We start from the raw sequence: 7,036 nt of genomic DNA, 5'->3' as shown, positions 1-7,036 counted from the left end.
GTTAGCCCAAAAAATGAGACTCTTTTTCTTTCTGCAGCTTTGTGACTTTTTACTTTTATTTTTGTTTGCATATTTTTTTTTGACAGCTAACACTTGGCTGGACTGACACTTGGCTTTAATCATTTCGGACTGCATCAGATCGAACATGAACCAAGTGCTTAATCGCCCTAATGAGCAGCCAGCCATGAGTGGCAGGTGGGGGCATGAGATTTGTGGAGTGAAGTGAAGTGCTGCTCTTAAGCACCGCAAAAGCCCGCTACTAAGTGTCATTGTCTTATCAAATATTTCGATGCGATTCGATTCGATTCGTTTCGGGGGTTTCTATTTCGAGTAATCGCGATTGCGACATTCATCGGACATCCAACTGACTAATCATTTTTCAAAATCCATTCCGATTACACACAAGCACACACACACACACACACATAGACACAGTCCAACGTCATCATCATCGTCTAATCCACTAACATTTCCAGCTCACTGAGCTGCAGATTTGCCACGAAGCAGCAAGGAAAAGGAGCAGGCGGCGGCTGGTATTTGGATGCGTCTCTCCCGCTCTCCCTCTCCTCTCCCTCTGTCTCTTTCTGTCTGTGTGGATTGGCGTTCCAATCGGCGCTTCAAAGGAGCGTGCGACATCTTTGACGGCAACGGATTTGTGCCTGTGCCACACCCCGCTACAAAAACGAAGGGGCACGAAACCAGGGGGTACATGTGTGTGTCGGCCGCGACTATAATCTGACATTTAATTAATAATAAAGTTGACAGTTTGTTTTGAGTGACTGTGACAGTTTTAATTGAGATTTGTATTCGTAATGAATGCCCTGCCCTGCCCTGTCCCTGCCTTGCCCTGCCATGCACCATCAACCAAGTGAAGTGGAGCTTATGGATTTCAGCATGTCTCTTAGGGATCTTTCAGCCTGGCTGTCTGTCTGTCTGTCATTTATCGAAGCTACTGTATGCAGAATGGAAAGATTTTTCTATTGATGTGCCCCCTCCCCTTTGTGGAATTTTGAAGTTTGAAAAGAGTTGAGCTGACAACTAAAGGGGGATGAAGGTAATTTCAGGGAAAAGATATACAAAAATTTAAGAAGGAATTTAAGATATTTCTTTATAAAATTATATCTGAGAAATTTGAAATAAATTAACTGGCAAGCAATTGGAATTCAATGAACCAATGAACCAATTCGGTTGGAACTAGTTCCCCCCATAGAATGTTGAACTATTGAAGAAAGAACTAGTAAGTTTATTATTATTTGTATTAATATTTGTATTATTATTTTTATTATAATTTTTATAATTATTTATATTATTATTTGTATTATTATTTGTATTATTATTTTTATTATTATTTGTATTAAATTTTGTATTCTAATTTGTATTATAATTTGAATTATTATTTGTATAATTATTTATATTATTATTTGTTAAATGTTGAACTATTGAAGAAAGAACTAGGAAGTTTATTATTATTATTATTTGTATTAATATTTGTTTTATTATTTGTATTAATATTTGTATTATTATTTGTATTATTATTTGTATAATTATTTATATTATTGTATTATTTGTGATTATAATTTATTTATTATTATAATAATTTATATTATTTTTATATTATTTGCATTAATTTGTATTATTATTTGTATTATTATTTATATTATTATTTGTTGAATGTTTTATACTATTGTTATTAAGGAGTTATTTTTATTATTATTTGTATAATTATTTATATTATTATTTGTATTAATTTATTATATATTATTATTTGTATTAATAATTTGTATTATAATTTGTATTATTATTTGTATTAATTATTTTATATTATTATTTGTATTATTATTTGTATTATTATTTCGTTATTATTTATTTTATAATTTGTATTATTGTACTGTGTTCTTTGAAACCGATTTTTGGCAGAGAACTAGCAATAGCAACAATTTTTTTTTTTTTTTAGCCTAATAATATTACAGAGAAAAAAAACGAAAACACAACATATGTAGCATGCTGTTACTTAGGGGAAGCAACTTATACTATGTTTGGCACATAGAGTGCTTTTTTTTCTACCTGTCTAGTTCATAACAGGATATTCCTGAGTGTTCACAGTTCGTCGCGCGCTGCCCGAGATACAACACGGAAACAAAATTTCAGGTAAATTAATTAAAAAAAAAAAAATAAATAAAAATTTTAATTTAAATTTCACCACTTTTGCTGGGCGATGTCCCGCAACTCCATCCACTCGAGCGTAGCCGGAGGGAGGCATCTGCTCGAATATGCCGTACAGTCGCCGCTGGCTGATGCACGCGCTCAGTTGGCTCATGTAGCTATTGCGGATCTCTCTGTCGAGCACCGTGTGGCACTGCATAGCGACCATGTTTGTCTAGCCACAGCATGGCCAGGCGGTACTCCTGCGAGCCAGTATCGAAGGCCTCTTCCGGTTGCGGCGAGTCCTCCACTATATTTAAGAAATCTCTGAACAGCATATTCGTCTTATCTTCGGTGCAAGTGCGACTGCGAGATGCTACTCCATATTTGTAAACTATAAAATGTATTCTATTGGCCACACAAAATAGAAAGCAAGTTCCAGCTAGACTCACGTTAATTGGAATCAAAGATATGTGTACGTATAGCTATATTTCTCTGAATTAATTACTAATTTCCCATGAACCCATTTCAGCACAAAAAAAAATAAAAAATCCTGCTCACACTCCCACACGTACATATCTACGTTTCTCAACCACTTGATGCGTGATTCGGTCAGCGATAAATGACCATCGCTAACGCTATACCCCCAGCTTTGATCTTCAAGTGCTCTCACACCCTGGGCTGCCTTTCACAGGCAGAGAGTCAGCCGGCAGGGCATTCAAAATAACTGGAATATCGGAAACGAAATTTCAAGAGAGTCAAAGAGGCAGGAGGGCACCCACCAACACCCACCAGCACGTCAACGACATGCCACTCAAAAAAGTCAAACCACTTAAGTGCCTTCCAGCCGACAAAAATAAAATGAAGTGAAATGAAATGAAATGAGCTTTTCGGGTTGCCCGTTTGAGAGGCGATTAGCGCACAACACACACAGAAGTGTCATGTTTGGATGATCATCCACTGGGGGGGGGGGCTGTTGGGGTCTTATTGCCGGCAATCAAATGTTTGTACAAAGCCAAAGCCGGGGCGGGGGCACTTGCGATAGACACGCGTAAAAACGCTCCGCCAAATGGCATTTCAATTGAGTCATTAAGCTGAGCAGCTACCCAGCTACCCAGCTCTCCAAGCCCCCCACCCGTTACGAATCGCTGATCTGCCGATAATTGAGTTTTATGATTGACACGACAACTTTGCTTTTTAAATTGACATAAATTTCAATGAGAGGCGATTGGGGAAAGGGAAAAACACACAACGCGCGAGTTAAACGAACCAAAATGCGAATTGTCTGGCTGTTGTCTCTTTTCCGACTATCTCTATCTGTGTATCTGTGTATCTCTCTATCTCGCTGTGTCTCTGCATCTGCTGTCCCTGCGATAAATTGTGCAATAAATTTCAATTACAGTTATTTTGCCGGCAAAACTCACATAGAAATTCGCCACATACTCGTACAAGCCCCCCCGACCGGCGACCCCCCAAACACCAAGTCCACATAAACTATTTAAGTGAACAAAAAAAAAACCAGGAAGATTATTTTATAGTATACGAAGTTAAAGATACCCTGGAGGATTTTTGTACGGGGTATTAAATATTTTAGACTGTTTTAATAATGGCTAATGGAATTATGGATATTCCCATGTCTAGCCTAAGGCTTCCTTCCAGTCAGTCAGCCCCTTAGCCACCCTCCTTCACATAAAGGGTATGCAACAGAAATGAATGTTGGCGGGGAGGGGCAAAAAAAAAAACGAAGGCGAAACAAGAAATATGCGCGACACACAAATTGTGATAAATTTTATGTTAAAGTGCATGAAATTATATGGCGACACATTTGGGCACTCATAAATTTTATTTAAACAATTTACAATTGTCATTCGAGAATTGCTTGTCGCAATTGTTGCTGTTGTTGCCCCATTGCCTGCCCCATTGCCGCTGCCGCTGCTGCTGTGGCAGGCAGTCACGGAATGGACTGGACTGGACTGGACTGAACTGCTGGACTCTGACTATGAATAGTGGTTATTGGTGTGGCTTTCTGGCTCTGGTTCTCTGGCTCTCTCTCTGGCCTGCACATTATTTATGTTTTATTGTCAGATGGAGGTTATTATATGGCCATATTGAAGCACGTTAGCACCATAAATATAAAGCTCAATGATATGGAAGCTTGCATCGAATGCAATGAAAAACTACAACAAAACAAATGAATGACTGATATTTTTGATTGAAAATTGAAGGTTGAGGCGGTTAGGCAAATGCAGATGTAGCGTCATTTAGGGAGGGCTGGGCTATACAGGAGTGGCTAGAATTGTTGTAGATTTATTAGAGATGGATTTTTGAAGGTTTTCTGGCGCTGTTGGGCAGGTTGATGACTGCACTAAGTCGAAGATTTTTACGCGCGAATTTCAAGTTGAAATGAAGCCCAGCCCGAGGGCTGCTGCTGCATGATTTATTTAGTGATGATTTAGGGATGGATTTTTGAAGGTTTTCTGGAGCTGTTGGGCAGGTTGATGATATTTTTTTTAGACTGCACTAAGCCGAAGATTTTTACGCGCGAATTTCAAGTAGAAACGAAGCCCAGGCCGAGTGCTGCTGCTGCATGACGCGTGACACGATATTCTATGATTTTTATTTCGAATTTTAACTGATGAGTTATGATTCCATGTTAACATTTTGGGCACACTGAAATATTCTGTGTGTGAATTTTGCAAATTTTATTTTATTTAGCTTTGCCAAAAAAAAAATATAAATATTCAAAAACTAGTTATTTGTGGGAATCCAATTCCATCCATGCTGATTCCAATCTGTAATATGAATAATTGATTTGGCAAACAAAGGCAAACCAAAAACCAAAACCAAAAATTGATTTGATGCAACTGCAAAACAGTTCACATAAAATAACAAAAAATATTCAATAATCAAAAATACAAAATTTTCATCCAGACAAAAACCAAATATCTACCTTTTTGTGCAGTTCACTGTAGGAGCGGTGGGGTGGTGAGTGGAGGGGAGTGGAGTGTGGCCATAACAGAAAAACCTTTCAAATTTTGCAACGCAATATGTCAATTACTTTCAACAAGGCTGCCAACTGTGTCCAGCGCAGACACACACACACACAGCACACACACACAGCAGACACACTTACACACACACAGCACACACACAACACACACTTACAGCACACACACTCACGAGTCTTTCTGTCGGTCTGAAATGAATGAAAAATGAATTTAATTGCCCTATGTTGGGTGTCAACAATTTTTTGAAATGGGTTCTCGGCCCGCTCGCATTTTGTTGTTTGTATCTCGCCGACATGGGGCAAAAGCACAATCCATACCGCCCCCGGGGGGAGAGTCGCTCGTCGTCGGTTGGCAGCCGCTTTTATGACAGTAACAGCAGTAAAAACTTTGACCTCCGCTCCGACCAGACCAGACCCAACATTTGACCCACATCATCATCATCATCGGACGAACGGACGGACGCAGGCTTCATCGAACGAAACGAAACGTAAAGTAAAGTATATATTCGTATGATTTTCGTATGAATGCTCAAATAACATTTCACATTCCTCTTTGTTCGAATCGGTCAATTTCAAAAAAGGCAAACATTCTGCCGCATCGTCTGGTTCTGGCACTGGCACTGGCCCTGGAACTGGGATTCCAAACTCAGAGACGGACTAAAAAGCAACCGCCCCAGCCCACCCCACACCCCATTTGTCCGTTGCAGGCGCAACCGCAAAGAGCAACATAATGAAAAGTGTTTGGTCATTTATTGTTTAAATGTCTGACAGCATGTTGACAGCCAAATGCCAAAGTAAGTTGTCAGTGGCACTGCCAGTACCCATGGCAGCAGCAGCAGCAGCAGGCGATATTCCAGACCACGAGATGGGGCCATGCCATTGCCATGTCTGGCAATGTCAGTTGGACTGGCAGCAGCCAGAGGAGCGAGTAAAAGAGAGAGAGAGAGAGAACTTTGAGTGGGTCTACACTACGTCAAACCATTCCATGCGCTCCACCAACCCACTCCAACTTTTGATTGCAGAAAACTTTCGCAGCAGCAGCAGCAGCGAGTTGCGGGGTTTTCGCCTTCATCTTCTGCTTCTGCGGGGCCCCCAGTGCCAAAGTGCAGGCGACATTTGCTTTGATGTTCTCATTTGATTGACTTGCGGGTCGGCGTCTGCCCCATTTGCCGCTCTGCCCCTTTGCCCGGCTGCAGCGGAGTTTTGAAATGTGAAATGAACGACGGGGCCCCGACGAAGGGTTAATTAAGTTGCCAAATCAAATGCATATTACGAACGCCAGCCAATGGAAAATCATTTTGCAACAAGAGTGGAGCATGCCCCCCCCCCCAATCCCTTAAGTTTTGCTAAAGTTGCTGGAAGATTCTGTTGAAGAAAGTTGAGTGTAGATAAAATATTTAATATTTATTAACAGTTATAAAAGTAGAGCCGCGGCAACTGCAGCGGCTCACAACGTGCCCGCCCGCTCGTTAATGTTTATTTTAATATCTCTTTTGGCCTATGCTTGCCATTAACATTGATCACTTTCCCAGCTATTTGTAGTTGCTTTAATTACCTTTGTTAATTTCTGGCATTTACAACTGCCAAACTAAATGTTTAATTTATGTACAATGTTCCCCGCTCTATTTTAAAAACTTTCCCCCAGAATGGAAAACATTTGGCTTATTGTCTCACTCACCGCATCCATAAATATCTATATCCATGGCATCGCATCGATTTATCGCCCTTGTGGCACTGTCAGTGTCAGTTCCCGTCCTTGGGGCATTAAGTGCGTTTGCGAGGCCCATTAATGGACTCTAAACACGTTGTTGGAATTCTTTTTCTTTCCGAACCGTACAAATTGCTTCACACACATTAAGGAAACATTTTGGAATGGCTTTCTCTTTT

At 40.1% G+C, this 7,036-nt stretch overlaps 1 long non-coding RNA gene across 1 annotated transcript; it reads left to right on the top strand.

Moving 5' to 3' along the window:
* The first annotated feature begins 2,038 nt into the window (after positions 1–2,038).
* On the top strand, positions 2,039–3,019 carry LOC111064725. Its single transcript, XR_002606893.2, has 3 exons — positions 2,039–2,148; positions 2,247–2,617; positions 2,675–3,019. It is a non-coding gene; the product is annotated as an uncharacterized LOC111064725 (long non-coding RNA).
* Positions 3,020–7,036: the final 4,017 nt, after the last annotated feature.

This window comes from Drosophila obscura, unplaced genomic scaffold (assembly GCF_018151105.1).
Source record: "Drosophila obscura isolate BZ-5 IFL unplaced genomic scaffold, ASM1815110v1 contig_179, whole genome shotgun sequence".
NCBI lineage: Eukaryota > Metazoa > Arthropoda > Insecta > Diptera > Drosophilidae > Drosophila > Drosophila obscura.
This window is presented reverse-complemented; position numbering and strand designations above follow the sequence as displayed.